The 17,385-nt window shown below is 41.9% G+C and overlaps 1 long non-coding RNA gene across 1 annotated transcript in view; it reads right to left on the bottom strand.

The window, feature by feature from the left end:
* LOC128797401 (uncharacterized) overlaps nt 1–15,671 on the bottom strand; it is a 58,059-nt gene extending 42,388 nt beyond the window's left edge. The window contains exons 1-2 of the long non-coding RNA XR_008434116.1: nt 15,602–15,671; nt 15,171–15,309 (exon numbers count right to left, since the gene is read on the bottom strand). This is a non-coding gene — a long non-coding RNA (uncharacterized LOC128797401). The remainder of the gene's footprint in view (nt 1–15,170; nt 15,310–15,601) is intronic.
* Between the last annotated feature and the right edge of the window lie 1,714 nt (nt 15,672–17,385).

The raw sequence follows: 17,385 nt of genomic DNA, 5'->3' as shown, positions 1-17,385 counted from the left end.
AGTGGTTTGTTGCTCTATTGTGGGGCAATGCAGCCAGGTTTTGCTGCTGCACAGTTAAGGCCAGAACACAGAAATGTGCTGTGGCAGCACATCACAAAAGAATTACTCATACCCTGGGTTAAGTAACAAAAGGTCTTTATCTCAGGAGTTAAGTCTACTAGGACCAAACACTGGCAAGCAGGTTATTGCCTTATTCCCCCGCAAAGCAGAGAATGTGCTTAGTAGATTTTTCTCATCCCTCATCTGCTTGTCACAAAAGCTGAACACAAGCTAGTACCCTTCAAATCTTCTGATGTTCAGACTAGAGATAAGATGATCAGAAGCATGGCAGTCCAAATTCAGAGAAACAGAGCCTGAAAATGCATGCACGCAGCCTTTACCTTAGGTGCACTCATTTCCAAAGCAAAATATTCAATACTGCAGACACCAAACTCAAAACACACTTTGAAAACAATTCTAAATAGAAACATTACATCACTGTAGCTATTCTTGTGCTGTGAGATACAAAAAAAGAAATTATTCAGAAATATCACTATCAAATCTATTCATTAAAATGCCCTTTTCTTACCTCACCATGTTGTCCCACTTGGAACACATAAAAACAGTGAGGTTGACAGGATTAGGACGCTGCTTTGGAACATGACTATTCTGTTTGAGCAAACACCATGCAGTGTTCCCTTTACCTCATGCACAGTTTCTTGGCATATGTCCTAAGTACAAGTCAGCTGCTCTTCACATTAGTATAGAGCAGGGGCAGAAGCACTGAAATGCAGCCATCCCATTTTCAAATTTCTGATCCATACAAGACTATCAAGACACAGGCTTTATATTGGTACTGAGGCCTGATGATTTCATGTGCTACTGCAGCTGCATATAGCCCACAGAAGTTCTGAAACCATCAGCCCGTGTAAAGGAAGTGAATTGCTCCTGTTTGCCTTCAGTTTCAGCACTAAAAGAAATCATGGGTAGATGCTAAAGGTATTCCACTTGACTTCTCAGAAGGGTATCCAAAACAGCATAAGTGACCAAGTCCACTAGTCAGCTTTCAGGATTTTCATCAGACTTGGGGTAGGTGGTATTATGACTAGTTACTGAAATTGCATGGGTAACAGCAAATTGCCACGGTGTGACAACAAAATTTCCTTCAGTCATTTAATCACAGCCTGACAGGGCCAGAAGAAGCAGGGCTGACTCCTGGGAATGGCCAAAGCTCAGAAACTTTGCCTCTGTTACCAGAGGTGATGTCTGTAAGTGTGCTTTTGGGGAGCAGCATAGAGGGATGGAGTCAGCACTCCCTAAGCTACTGATTCAGTCCTCACTACCAGTCTGGATGGAGTCTGAATGGGTGAGGAAGCCATACCATTCACCAGAGAACTGTGTCCAATTGGAAAATTAGGTCTTACGTGTTTATGACTAGGAATGTAGACATTTTCCCTAGAAACCACCTTCTGGTGGTGGGCAGACACCTTGCTGCAGTCACCTGCACGAACTGATTTAAAATAGTGCATGAGTTCCTTCCAGTGTCACTGTGATGCTTGGTCCCACAATTTTAACAGGTCTTCAAGACACGACTTCTCTGCACGTCTGTAACACGCACACTCCAGTTCCACATATCTGTTTTCTTTTAGTTGCCATCCAACAGCCTTTCTCCACACCTCCAAAAAAATAAAAATAACAAAGCCAACCCCACTTATCTTAAATGGCAACTTCATGCAAGGTTTCAACCCAAGGTTATTTTTTCCTACCAGTTGTTTCTTTGAGAACAGATGGCGTTTGCAATGGTTGAGGATATATCCTATTTTTAAGTGTCATATGTTTTTACTCTTCTGCAGTGGACTCAGCAATCAGAGGAAAATGCCACAAAAGATGGGTTTTTTACATGATATACAAACCACGCTGTCTCATGCCACTTAGGAAATTATCTCCTATTGCAAGTGCCCAGCAGCCAGGGTGCCTGTATCCACCCTTCTGGTGCAATGTTTCCTGCCAGTAATGGATAAGGAACAACCTGCATCCGGCAGTGCCAACTCAGCAGAGCACCCAAATATTAACACAACAAAACTGGCAGTGAGAAAGTTTAAAGTTACACACCATGCCATGATCTAGTACATGGTGTCCCCGGGAACAGCCACAACAGTCCCATCTTCCACCATAAAATTCAGTATGATGAGAATACCTAATTCATTGCTTGATTTTCTTTTTGGTATTTTCTTCTGTACACATCCTATTTTGACAAGGTAGCAGCTCCCCCAGAACAGGAGAAGTAATGAAAAAATGGAGTCAAGATCTGGCATGTTATTTAGGTTTGCTGTTTCTTATACTGCAAATTCGTAGGATAAAGTCAGCCTGACTTCGCAAGTAACTGCGAGCTCAGACTCCCTCTATTTTGATCCACCTGCACAAGAACCCACTCTTATAATGGAAAGCCACCTAAAAAAAAATCTGACCTTAAGCTTTTAAAACCTGCCAGAGAGATTAGACCATGTTTTGGAGTTTGCTAACATGGCTAAACAGCTTCTGGTTCAAACCTGGCTTCTCATCGATTTGCAAAGGTCTGGGTGTACCTGAAGTTAGTGTTTGAAAGTAGCCACACAAACAGGGGGAAAAATGCTGTTGTGAATGCTTAAAAGGCATTTTAAGGATTTAAGCACAACCACAGTGACTCATGCACCAAGGAAACACAAAAGTTGACATCTATAAACCTCTGCCAAAGGCCTCTGGGATGCCTCCACTTTGGTTCATGCTCCTGAATAATTTCCATTTTGTTTCTCTGTCAGGCTGAGCACTGAAGCAGCAGCAGCTCAAAGGTGGCACAGCATAAGGCTGCTCTGGCTGCCTCCCTCTCTCACTGCCACCCCCTCAGGGCTCAGCAAGCCCTGCAAGGAACTTCGAGGCAAAGGCTGGCATCAGCGGCCTGAGGAAGTGATGGTCGATGGCACTGGGATGAATTCCCCACAAAAAGACTGAAATTCAGGAGAAATGAAAATAAAATCAATCTGGAATCAAACTTCCCATGTGAATTCAAGCAGAAGGAGAATGAGGAAGGGGAACATTCACACCAAGTCAGCGGGACTCAGGGGTAGCGAGTCTCTTACTGTTTTACAGTAGTTCCAGGTATTCAACCAGAACACTGGAGACCAGGATTCTCCTTTCTGATGAAACAGGAGCAGGATTTGTTCTTAAGAGAATTTCTCACCCACCAAACTATTTTGAAGTAAGAAGCTAGAGGACTTTTGAGTCTCTCCTGGTTCCTCTTCTTCTAACAAATTGTGAGTGTCTGTTCCTTGGCTGCTGTGATACCAAGTTATTCTCACTCTTTGCCCCCATGAACATGCACTGTTTGCCAAAACCCCAAGTTGATCTTCTGCTCTGTTTTCCTGTCACATGGAACAATGAGAGATTTTTAGATGCTTACAACATTTGGAAAAACAGAATGGAAACACTTCTGAGAAATTTACTGTTTGCTTACTTCTGCATAGTTATAAATCAACAACTTCTTGTAACAGAGAAGTCTTAGAAGGAAAAAAAATAAGATGTATTCCTAGAAAAATGAACCTGCTTTACCATAAATACCATAAGCAAAAATAATAAAACCTCTTGAGTACCCTTCCAGCCAACTTACACAGTCCACTCCCTTAATGCCAAAGTTTAATGTCTCTGCCATTAGACTGGGTCCTCAGAGTATGTCAAAATAAGTTTGACTGAGCACATCTGAGACTTGCTAGTAGAATAAATGTCCTTCTGGTCTCACATACACTTATTTTCTTGCTGTTTTTCTACAGCACTTTCTACAGCCAGTCTTGCAAGATTCTGATCTCCATACTAGTGCTATTTTACAGCATGTTGCTTTGAACATATGAGGCTACTTGTCAAAGAAGGTGCTCAATAAAGTCAGTCTTAAGAAATCACATAACCACAGAGAGCAAAATCTGAAAAAAAAAAAAAAAACATTTCAGGCAAGCTGCAGAAGCTACTTCCCTTCCTTTTGAAAGGCCAAGAGCATGGTCCATAATCCTCAGTTCAAAGAAGTAAAGTGTTGTCAATTCTATCCCCAAAAAAGTCAGGAGATGTCTGTGAAAACCCTGCTTCTTTCCCATGGATTGTATGCTCCAGGATCCAATGTTCAGTTACACAGTGTTTTCCCACAGTTTCCAGCTTCCTTCAGTGTATAGGATAAATTCAGCTTTGGACACAAAGCGGGCATGTTAAAGCAGGCTCTGGTCTGATAGGGCTTACAATCAGAGAAGTTGGGAGATGTGTGGTGCATCCCTTTGATGATAAACCTAGAGATAAGGAACCTATCCAAATGAAAAGTGCCATGGACTGCTTTCCTGCGTACTCACACAGACTGGGAAGCTTCATAGGATAAAGCAAGAGGCCCTCTTGTTGCTCAAAATCCCTTCCTGTTAGGCCATTAGGAGAGTGTGGCAGAAGAAAGGAAAAAAAACTCCTCTGTGCCAAGTCCTGTATATGGGGACCTCTGGAGCTGTGACAGAAGTCCACAGGGAAGTTATAGAAATGCTTCAGGTTTTGTGAAGAAACTTCTCTTCTTCAGGCCCAGAGGTCCTCACCCTAAAATTGAGCAGTGTAGAGACGGGCTGATACTCAAAAGCGCCCATGGTCAACATCAAAGAGGGGCATAGCCAAAACACCTGACCTGGAGAACAGCTGTAATTCCAACAATAAATTTGACAGAGAGATGGAGCAGTTTCCTAAATTGTCTTGAAAATGTAGGCTTGTAGTGGTGGCAATTCTGTGCCACTACTACAAAAAAAAGATTTTACCCATCTCTGGGCATAGCTCTTCTACATCACAGAGTTGCCCAAAACTCCTTCCAACCCAGCATCCTCAATGTACGCATGTTTCATTTTCCAGGTGTCCATTTTGGGACATTTGGTACATGGATAACATAGGAATTCCCACCTCCCACTGAAGGCCAGTGTGAGCTGTGCTTTTAATATGAATGCAAGAAGAGAAAAAAAATAGTATAAAAAAACAAGTATCTTGGTCCTCCATATCCTAGATACAGAATCAAAGATCAGTGAGCACATCAGGCAATAACAGCTGTAACGTCTGCATCTCAGTGGCTCATGTACAAGGACACCTCACATCAGTGGAGAGCTTGCTGTGAGCAGAAATCCACTTGTGTCCATGAACAGCTTACAAGCTATGAACAGAGCACTTCCAGTCCCCTGAGCAAGGCCTGTATTCAGTGCAGGGTTCAGAGGATGTATATGAAGTAATGTGAAGAAGAATAAAAGGAAATGAAAAACCACAATCCACCTGGACCAAGGTGAGAAGTCCAAAGAGAGAAAATACAGTGTGACCACCTACATGAAAACTGGTTTAATGCAAACATGCACACACAGCAGAGGAAAAGGATGGGGGAAAAAATCAGGAGTTCGGGCAACTGAATTTAAACCAGGCACATCTAAACATTTAGCATTTAATCTTAAGAAGACATATAAACATACACAAACCTATACTGATAACTGATTCAGGCAACTCCTACCACTATTAAATAAAAATGTGTATTTATATGTTCACAAATTTTCAGTTAGGTCTACTCTAACCTAAGCTCCTTTCCCCGTGGACATAACTCATACATGATATACTTAAGCAGCCCTAGGCAGTGAATTAAAAACACTGTTTTATTTACAATTCTGTAGCAAATGATTCACTGTAGATACACGTCAACTTTTCCATTAAATATTCATCATTCGGTGGTTTGCTCCTGCTGCCATAAGGCAATGCCATGGCAGTACCAGGGCTTAGATAACAGCAACAACTGCCTTAGGATTACTTAGAGTATCCACCTCTGCAATAATGCAACCTATTTAGCAAGAACACACATTTTGAAAATGACTTGATTTTCTTCTCAACCAGCACTTTGACCTAAAGTCCATCATCAGGTACTGAAGCCTCTTTGATGCCACAATCATCTAGTTCACTCCTAGGACTGGTCAAGTTCAGTGGGTGGATGGGCAGGGGTCAGTTGTATGAGGTTCAACAAGGTGAAATGCCCATTCCTGCATGTGGATCACAATGATCCCATGCCATGCTACAGACTTGGGGAATAGTGGCTGCCCAGTGAAAAGGATCTGGGGGTGCTGCTTAACAGAAGGTTAGCAAGAAGGTAAATCCTGGCTTCCTGGCCCGTGTGGCCAGGAAAGGACCAGGGCAGTGATCATCCCTCTGTACTCAGCACTGGTGAGGCCGCACCTCAAACCCTGGGCTCACTTTTGAGGCCCTCACTACAAGAAAGACATTGAGGTGCTGGAGCATGTCCAGAGATAAACCCAAAATGTTTGCAGATAATAACATATACTGCCTCACTCACTACTGAAATACCAGTAAATGCACACACATTTTATACAGTAACAATGGTATATACTGCTTTTGTCCTGAACATGGAGCTAACTATGTACCTGGAAAGGCTGGAAACATTTCTGCCAAGTTTCAGATATTCTACATAGATATATTTTCCAAAGAGTCTTGCTTTTTTTTTTTTCTTTAATCCCCCTGTTGGTCTTGCTCAGTCATACACAAAAGTAGAGAGTTTTATTTCAGTTGAACACTGAACAAGATCTTACTTCAGGCACAAGTGGCTGGAAGCAGTTGCCTCTGAAATCTCACCACAAACAGCGACAGAGCTCCATTGACCTGGATTTTTCTCTTAGCTGATGTTATACTACATACATGGTTTATTACACAGAAGAAAATCAGATAGCAGTTTACACTGATGTGTCTTCCTGAGCTGTTGGGACAGGTTTCAAGAAGGCATGAGTTCAGCAGCCACACATCAGCTGACTGATGAGAGCTCTCTGGGTCAGCCACACTGAACTACCAACTTCCAGCTCTACAGAAATACCTGTTAAAACAGATGCATAAGATGGATGAGGTCCATGCTGGCTTTAATGCTGGTTTTTAGAACAACAAAGGACAAACTTTTACCTTTTATACCTACAAGAAGAAATTAACTTATAACTGTGTACTTGCCAGTCTCTGGTACCCTGCTACCACTTTCTATCAGTGTTAAGATGACTGTTACAACATTATTTCGTGGAATCTGGGTTAAAAATGGTCAACATATTCCCCCAGACAAATACTTCTACGAATATATAAGAAAGGGGAATGAAGTGCTTAGAAATATCTCCACCTAATAATTAGTGGACCTAATACCTCCACTGCTTGGGATGTTTATTCCAAGCCAGTCACATTGCCCTGTGCTGCTGCTTTCAGAAGTAACAGTATCCATCCTACAGCCGACTGTGAAAGGATTTCTGGCTTTCAAACTCTCAAAGGAAATACTTTCTATTCTGTTCCTGAAACCAGTCAATACTCCAGTACACACAATTGCTTCTAACACAACTTCATGAAGAGCATGTGTAGGCACTGGGTGAGGGTTACCAGAAAATGACTCCTTTCCGGCTAGAACATAACATTTTTTTGCCCAGAAAACTGTTTAATTCTCTGCTGAGTGCAATGCTGGGATTGTACTTCTGCTTCACTAAGAATCCTTAGTGAAGAAAGAAGTAATGAAATGAAACTTTGAAAGTTGAACACATCTTTTAGAAAGCCACTCTGAACTGATGTTTGTGTTGCGCAGAGGGCTCTGTATTCAGAGGTTTCCCTAAATCTAGTTTGCTGTGCAGTTCCAGCGTTGTGGAATATCACGGAAGACATAACCATTTTGTAAAGGGAAGCCAAATAGTTCATAATCATTATCTGCATGAACAAAGAGGGTCAAAGCTAAAAGGAGCCTGTCAGCCACAAGCAACACTGACCCCAGAACATCAGGCTCATGTCTCTGGGGGCCTGAACTTTTAATGAAGATTTTTTTCTCATGACATAAATTCTATGTACAGTAATAAAATTTACTTTTACTTTGACACGTACCAAAAAAAATGTTCAACAACATCCTCTTCTGGAAAATATAACCACCCTGTGTTCACTGCAGAGCTGTCAGAGCTCCAAACTCCATCATCACTTGCCATCATGAGAACACCAGGCACCCAATCAAAATCCAGCTGAGAGAACAGAGGAGGACGGGAAGCCAGGTTGCACCACAGATTGGTAGCAGGGGCATAGCAGATACTCTACCCTTGCTCACACAGGGTACAAATCTTGCAGGATTTTAAAAAGCCACCTCAGTTAGTGCATGTTCACCAGGGAAAAGCATGCCCTTAAACCGTGATGCAGCTCATGACAGGCAGCTCTTGCTGTCAGAAGGGAACTCGCCAGGCAGGGGCAGTGACCACTGAAACCATCTGGCCCCAATCTGCACACACTCACCCTGATCCCTACCCTGGCACCAGCAGCAAACCTGATTTCCCCAGGCACTGGCAGAGGCAGAGCAAACTATGAAGACATGACCATTCTGCTGTGCCCTTGGCAGGCTGCTACTGCCCAAGGCAACAGCCCACATCACCTATGCTCCCAGCTGGCCCTGTTTTAAAGTTAGTTTTCTGTTATATCTTCAAATGACTCTATTAACACTTCAAAATAAGTCATTTGGACCCCACCTAAGGTTTCGAGAGATTTTAACAGTTGCCTTGACTCATGGATCTGCAGACTAAACGCCAGTATCATCCAGGAACATTAAATCCCACACACAATTGTGACAACTTTGATATTACTGCTTAGAACAGTGCCCACTTGAGTCATGCTTTAATTCAGTCATTAGTGTTTTTATGGAAAAAGGCATATTTCCCCCAACCCTGTTTCACAAAGTGGAAAGCTCACAGGAAGGATTTATCGCACATAAAAATAAATTGCTATTTGCATGTCAGAAAATGGCTGTGGAAAACAGAAATACTGCATATTCAGAGCAGAAAATAAACAAAAGTGAACTTTTTCCAATTTTTAAAAATAATTAGGTTATCTGCAAGTGATAGTTCCATTCCCCCCCCGACAAAACAATTGGCTTATCCATTTTTGTATGGAGTATAACTATCAAGTCTGACACATTGATTTGATACTGTGAGAATCAGCAAAGCAATGAGCTTTTACAGCCAAAGAGCCTTGAATTCAATCTAACCTGTAGAGAGATACTCCATTGTGTCTTTGAAAACTTGCCCAAAATTTTTTTTTTTTTAATAGAAAAATAGTCTGTTGCACTTTGTTTTGAGAGAAAAAGAGATGTTTTCCCCTTTTAATTAGTGACCTGAAGATGTCAGCTCCTCTCTTACACATTACCATGCCATCAGAACACAAGTTCAGGGCAATTATCCTGGTAAATGTGACTAAATGCAATCTAAGACACTTAAGTGAGAAAAAACCCCATAAATCTCACTGCTAAATTATTTACATAGCTGTTGCAGCCAGACATGCCTGTTGGGTGCAGATGAGATGGCTGCTCTGCAGCCTGTGTGCTCAGTTTGGGAACATAGGCCAGTGTCTTGGTCTCCCTTCTTCTCCAACACTTTTTCCCACATAAAGTGGGAGGAATAATCCATCCTGCACCTACTGATGTTCCAGTGCAATAATTTCCCCCATTGGATGAAGAGGGTCCAGCCTTGACTTGACCACCATTTGGGAGGAGCAACAGTTTCCCCCACTTCCCAGACAGAATGAGCTCACAGTGGATTTAGCTTGTTCTTCCTTATTCTGGAAGATTTTAATGAGGATGGGAAAAACTAGTGAGCATAGATAATGAAAATGGTGTTTTGTGCAGAAAGTTAGTTCAGTGTTAGTTTGATGGAGGGATAAAACAGTGGACTCTGGATGGTGGAGTTTTCTGCTTCATCATCTATTTTTCTTAAGATAGCAAACAGCTAGCCAAGTGCTCATTAATGGATAGTGACAAATAGTTCCCTGTGGTCTTAAAATAAAACATCAGTTACAGAAACTGTTTTCAGTTCTAGAGGCCAAAATCCATTCAATACCATTCAGCTGGTAGCACGTTTTTTGGGTGATGAGAAAACGAAGATATGAAAAAAAAGAAAAAAATAGAAAACTAACAACTATTGTGCTTTCTTCCCACCAGCGTGCTGCAAAATAGCCTAGATATTCAGTGTCCCTGTAAAACAAATGGCCCTTTGAAGAGCTTAAGCCTGATCTTCATCTGACCTGATCATCTTTGTTTGGCAGGTCAGTAAAGGCTTAGGTACCATAGATCAAAGCATAGAGCAGCAAGAAGGCCATAGCTTTAATGGATACTGCCAAGAAGGTTCATTCTCATCACCTTTTCTTTCCATTTGAATACTTATGCACTGACAAGTCAAGATAGAGGAGATTTCAAAGTGGTTACTAAAAAAAAATCACATATGAAAGACAGGAATTTTCCAGCCACTAGAGTGGCAGAGAACACCCCATACTCCTAAACCAGCCCATTTTTCCCTTCACTTGAAATGATCCTAGTGAGAAAGCAGACACTGTGCTGGCAAATGTTACAAGGCTGGTTCCTCACTGTAATAGACAGAAAGAGGAACTGGTTGCACCACTGGAACATGCAAAATAACAGCAACCTAAAGCTGTATCCCAAAACAGAACATGTGATATCTGGGGGCTATTAATCTGAAGAAAACCAAAAAATCTTCCTAGATGCCCTTGGAGGAAGTTTATAGGGTCTCAGGTAAAACAGTGTTACGGTATTTTAAATGGTGAGAGAAACATGCCAATGAGCTGTGGGCACAGAGTGGGCACCCACAGCCTGGCTGTACAAACACATCTACACCTTTCATTCAGTAGATGTGACATTTGGAAAACTTGGCTTTTAAAAGCACAAAGTCATACCCAAGCACGCCCTGCTATTACAAGCTCCATGAAGTATTTCCAGTGGAAGAACTACCTCTGATTTGCTTTTTACAAGCAGATTGCAGCACATGACAGAGATAGTCTGAGAGGACTCAGTGTTACACATTAGCTACAGTCACACAGCACGGCTGGTCTTGTGGATCTCTCCTGTAGCCAGCGTTAGAGCACCCAAGACACTGAGTTCTATAGCTAAATATGGGACTCAGACATTTCCAAAGTTCCATGGGGGTTGTAGCCAACCAATTTAGGTCAGTCTCTTGTCTCTCATCCCCTCCTTCACCAACAGAGACACACCTGTACAATGGGGGAGCAGTACAACTGTATCTAAAGTAACATAAAGAAGGTTCAACACACACAAAAAAAAAAAAAAAACCCAGCATAAGCAATAAAGCTTTTTCTGGGCAAGTGTAATGTAGACATATCCTTTTTAAACACGTTACATCCGGCACCAGCAGGACAAGGGCTGCCAGCCCCTTGTGCCCACTGAGGGTGCTCAGAGACAAAAGTCCTGCCCTTGTCACTCACAGCCAAGCACCAGACAGCAATTATGGACTGCTGTGCCAGCACAGAATAGTAAGTGCACGCACAGCCACAGCTGCTGGGCTGAGTTGCGTGCAAGGCAGCTCATCGTTCATGAAAGATTTCTCTGTCTCCACAATGCAACAGCAGGGTCTGATTTTGTCTTTGCATGTGTACACTTGTTGAACTTACAGAGAATGTGAAAACAAGAAATACAGCAAAAGGTGGCTTTCTGTAAGTGGAAAGCTCTCTCCAGAAATCTGACTTCTCATGACAACAGAGGTGATTGTTTGCTTGTGCTGTTGTATTCCCACTGCATCCTCATATAATCCCACTCCTCTCCACCCCAGCTGTGTGGTCATGTCATGACCAATAAAATAAGGCCTGTCAAGCCATTTCAGGTTCAGACTATCCTTATTATTCACCCCTGCAGATATTGTGCCTTTTAGATAGACAGGTGGTTTCACAGGAACTGCATGGGTTATCTTGCTATAGTGTAACCACAGTGCCAACCACAAAGAAAATATTTCCGCCCACATGAATATTTGATACAAACATTTTCTTCACGTAGAAGGAAGGATAGCAGGGACCCCTGTAAGACTATCCTGAACCACACCAACTACAGCAGTACCACTTCACTCCAGTAAACACTGTCGACAGCAGATATCCCTCAGAAGCAAGACTTATCAATGTAAGTTTTATAACCTCATTCAGGGTGAGTTTACTGAAGTCAGAAATGAAATATAAGGACTCCTATTAGTGGGACCTCTCCACATCTTGGGTCAGATACTAGTGAAAAAAAATGCTCTCCCTTTTCAGTCATAAATTATGTGCTTAATTATCCAAATGTCAAACTGTGCTTGCAAATAACTAGGAAGGTCAGATCAGAGTGAGAAAGACCTTTGAAAGCCAGTTTCAGGAGCCAGTCCTTCCCACAGCAGACGTGAGTACATTACAGTTAGAACTCACTGACACTTCTTGCAAATTGCTTTACAAGGGCCATGAGCAAGGAAAGAACTTCTCTTCCTGCCTGGAAACATGAAGGAGCCTGGGATACCAGGGTCTGTTCTATGCACTTGCAGGTAGACAGGATTTCAGTTCCAGCAGTCTCCTATGTAAGCATGTAACATATAGAGGAGGTAATCAACTGTCTTTCATTATGGAGAATTGTTCAGACTTCTCATGACTATCTACCTTTCACTCTCAGGACAATCTCAAGGGGAATAAACCCAACAGAGTGTGGAACAAAGGATGGGTCAAGGCACTGCGTGTTTTCTTTGAAGTATTAGTCACAGTAGGAAACTAATAAATCAGTATTGAATTGCAAAGGGTTCCAATGCAGGAACCATGGGCCAGATTATCATGGCTGTAAGAAGAGACATAATGAATGAAATTCTAAATGGGAATAAGTATTAGAGTTCAAGGGAGATTCATGCAGAATTTTGCTCTTTGTTGTTTTTTTTTATTGACTGTAAACAGGCCAGGTCCATCTTCAAGACTCAAAAGATTGCTGCAGATTTCAGTATGATTTGGAAGGAGGCCAAGGTGCTTATAGAAAACATGAACCTTCAACAGACAAACACACATATTCCTTGACCTCTTCTCCTATTGGCATGAGGTAGCTGGAAGCCACTTGGATAGAAATCACTGGTGAGATGCATTGGCCTTGGCAGCAGGCAGACAGCCATGGTCACCACCCTGCTGCAAGCCCGGGCCATGAGGACTGCTCCATACACAGGTACCCAGCACAGCTAAACCAAGGAGCATCTGGGCAACCCGTGGGGCAGAGATCAGATGCACTGTCTGGCATGGCTGCCAAAAAAGCCCCCGTTCTTCCACACAAAGATTGCACATTTATTTTGCCAGCTATGCCAGACCTAAGCAAACACTATGAAGCCCATGAGGTAGTAAGAGGAAGGCTATAATATAAAGCTTCCCAGCCCTGATGTCACTGGAAGATGCCAGCTTCCTCGCCTGGGTAAAATCAGGCCAACAGGCCTTGCAGCAAACTTGCATCTCCAGAAAACACAGATGTAGTTGTTTTTCCACCCAGTGCTGTTCTTACTTTCTTTTCTCATCGTAGGGAGGCAGCACTCCTTGTTGTTATTCCATTTGCACTAATTTCTTCTGCTCTCTCCCAAAGCACGTCACTGCATAATGTTCTCTACATCTCAAATAATCCACTAGTTTTCTGTATAACTCTCCTATTCTCTCCAGGCTGTTTTTGCCACAGTGAACTCAAAACCCGCTTTTTGATAGCAAGAGTAGCAGTAGGCCTCAGATGTGCCAGCCCCTCAGCATTCATAAAGTAACCTTTGAGCTCCGCATGCTACCACACAGAGGTGCAGAGGTTCCTTCTGCACAGCAGAATTGGCACACTGTGTCTGTGCCATTTTTCCTCCAGCATCAGCTCAACTTATCCCCACACAGAAAGAGCAAATGAGGTCTCAGTGAACCCAAATCAAACATCCTATTTCCCAGGTTCTTTAAGGGACCATATGATTGACTGAAGGGATTTCATTGTGGCTGAAAGGAAGAATAACATCCCTTTGCCAAGGAAAAGGCACTACCTTCAACCATTTCATGTGTAAATAGTTGCTGCCTGTGCTTTCACTAATCTCCAAGCTCATTAGAGCTTAAATGCTAACTCATGAGAAAAGCCCAGAACACAGAAACATGGCAAGGAGACATCACAGCTTTAATCCTTCATAGGATTAGGCTGTTTAAATTTGATGAGATAGAAAGAAAAATAAAGGATACACATGAAAAGACACCTGGTTATATCACCTCAGCAGTTCCATAAGTGTCTTTTCTTGTACTATTTTCTTCCCCCTTTTTTTAACATTTCCAGGGATCTCAAGTGAGTCAAAATGTCCTTTACTCTCACGCACAAGAGGTGCTGCAAAACATGTCACAGAAGTTATATCTTCGAAGAGCCAGGCACAAAAAGCAGATTCTGCTGTAGCATTAAACATAAATTACACAGCACAAACCTTGAGCTTTCACCTAGTGCTGGCACCTTTCTTTTCTTGTTTCCAAACCTGCAAACACTGCTTGGATGTGTTTTGTGCACCCGTCATCCATTCTCCATGGAAAGAAAAAAAAAACTCAGGGTGCAAAGGTTCATTTAACAGTTGAACAGAGAGAAGGAACTGGGTGAGAAATGCTGGCGTCAGATATGGGCAAATGAGAAGCCAAAAGGGAAGTATTTTGCAAAGTGCTTTGAGTGGCTGGGAGTGGTCAAAGAAAGTTGTGCAAGACTAAAAAGCAGGAACATGTGGTCTCTACATATCCATGTATTGGGAGAGGAAACAGATGATCGCCAAAGACACAAGCATTTGTCAAATAGAACAACTTGAACTCCTCAATTTTTTTTTTTATATATAACTTTTAGTTTCCCCTCCCCACCACAAGTTTCTCTATGTGCTTGACTGGATCACTCAGTCCAAAATCAGACCTGAGTGCTTACACCTCACATTTCTGTATGTGACCCTTTTCTCACAGAGTCTGGGCATACAACTTTCCTGAAAGATAGGCAGTAGATATTCACTATTTGTAACAATTGCTTTTCCAATTAAACTGAATGTAAGTGTTCATCTCTGAAAATTTAACCTAGAGGCTTTCATTCCATTCCCCACCAATAAAATGCATAAAGGGAAGAGGTTCTTCAGGGATGAGTACAATAGTGAGCTAAGAAATAGCTGGATTTATCACATCCTTCTTCTCTTTTTAATTAGGGAATAATTAGAAGAAAGACACTGGAAGCAAAATCAATTTGCTGCTCTTGATTTGCCTTTTTGTTTAGTGACAATTTGACTTCTAGGACCAAATTATCTCTGGGGAAATAATTTCTCTTACTTGAAGGCAATTTCTCCAATAGACAAGATGCTTACCTTTCTTTCTTGTGTCTCTGTGATTCCCTCCTTTTGTCTCTGAAATATTTTTAATTTCAGGGCATTCTCCATTGGCTCTTCAAATGAGATCTTCAAAGTGAGGAGCATTTCCTCTACACAACTAAGCTTCTCTTCATACCTATAATTTTAAAGCAAATTAGAAATTACTTTATCAGCAAAACACAAGGGAAAATACATTTTTTGATTATGTAGCATTCCAATTTGAAGAAAGAGCAAGGGAGACACAGTGACTGATTTGAAGTCTCTATGACAGAAGAAGAATGACATTTCATCAGACCCATAATTCATTATTATAGTTCCCCCCTCTTCCCATCTGGAAACCAGTCATATTGCTAGAAATATTGTACATCAGCACAACTATTTAAGTCTTAATCCAAATCATGATCAAAAAATCTTTGTTTTTCCTTTACCTTACAAGAGCTTCAACTTTATTTGAAACTTATGTCAAAATAAATTTTGAGGATTGTGGGTTTAGTTGAATCCAAGCCGTTTGGAATTTATGTTCTGCTTCTCCTTTTTAGGTATTCCTCTATAAGATTTGCCGCTGGGAACTAACCAGGAAACCATTTCTGGTTTTTTTCTTTGTTTGTTTGTTTTGTTGGGTTTTTTTTTGTTTCTGTTTTTGTTTTTTGGGGGGGTGGGGGTGGGCGTTAGGATCTTAAAAGTCACATAAGAAAGAATAAATGACCATCAATAGTTCCCAAGGGGAAGACTGGAAATAGATCTTATTGCATCAGCTTTTCCCACACATGCAAAACCCACATGAAAATGGGAACCCACGCAGTAAAAGCCCTTATGAGCTTGTGCACCACTTAAAACTTTAAACAGTCCTCTAATGGAAAAAGATAACCTATAAAAGGCAAGAGTGCCCATCTAACAATGTAATGATCACACTGTTCAGACTGTTGCACCTCTCTGTTTTCCTATTAAAGTCCTTTCTGCTTTTTTTCTTTTTGTGTAGCAGCAACTGAGAAGCCTAACAAAGGTGTTGTTTCCCAGGAGATACTTCAGTTTCCTTGCTTGCCTCTACCTAGAGAACTGGGTGACACACAGATGTGACTGCTGGACCATGGAGATGAAGGGCTAACAGCCTGACAAAACTAACAGGAGTTGATCCACTGTCATTTATTTCATCAGTCTTCGCTCCTTTATAATTTGCATATACTAATGCAACTTTCCACTTCCAATGTGGGCAGGTCTCTTCAAATTTTCCTCTGATTAGCATCACCTCAAGGCCAACCATGGACCAACCGCTATAAAGAAACTTCTGGAAGGATAAAATCCACACCTCTTTTTACCCTGAGAATCCCCTGAAGGAACACAGTCCTCTAGGGAGTAGTTGCCCTCATTCTGGTGAAATGTGGCTTGCGTGACAGTGGGAACACTCATCCCAGCCGAACATTCAGGAGAGTATTTCTATGTGAGCACATCCACCTTTCATTCTGGAGGCAGGCTCAAAGGTCACACATGGTGAATTATTGTGGCTCAAGCGATGAGTGACGCCAACTTGGTGGAGAACCACCACAGGACGACTGAGCCCATCCAACATTTCTCTGCCACTGTTGAAACATGGAAGTCCCACAGTCCCTACACCACTCCTAGACACCGTGTCTTACGTACCTACCACCAGCTGTGATGCTTGTTAGGAGCTCCTGGGAATTGATACAATCCAGAAATCCAGCAGCAAATTATCTCAGAAGGAAGCAATCTTGTTTTCTTCCAGGACAGAGACAAAGTTGCTTTAGTAAAAAGTTTTAGAAGCTGCAGACAGCGTGAGACTGCACAGCGAAAGCAAGAGCAGGAGTAGACAGGACAAGGAGGAAGAGAATCTCTCCCACTCAGTAGATATAAGTTGTTTGTAAGACTTGGACAAGACATGGAACTTCACCTTTGGCATCACATAGATGTCTCCTCCCATCAGTATGAAGGCATCCAAGCAGAGTGGTGATGAAGGAAGGGTAAAAATTCTTTGGAGTACTTTGACAGAAACAGAGAAATGTGTATGAATAGAGTTGTCCAAACATTTTTGTGGAAGAAAATTGCAGGGTGAGTATTTTAGTAAAGAGGATATTTTAATCCTTTTTTTTTGTCTTTTTAAAAATATCTATTTACAATTAATCACAAACAAACATTTGGCACAAAGTGTTGCCTTGTTAATGATTCAGTGCCTTGATTCTTCCAGTGATGGGAAGTA

The sequence above is a fragment of the Vidua chalybeata genome, chromosome 1 (assembly GCF_026979565.1).
Source record: "Vidua chalybeata isolate OUT-0048 chromosome 1, bVidCha1 merged haplotype, whole genome shotgun sequence".
NCBI classification, from domain to species: domain Eukaryota; kingdom Metazoa; phylum Chordata; class Aves; order Passeriformes; family Viduidae; genus Vidua; species Vidua chalybeata.
This window is presented reverse-complemented; position numbering and strand designations above follow the sequence as displayed.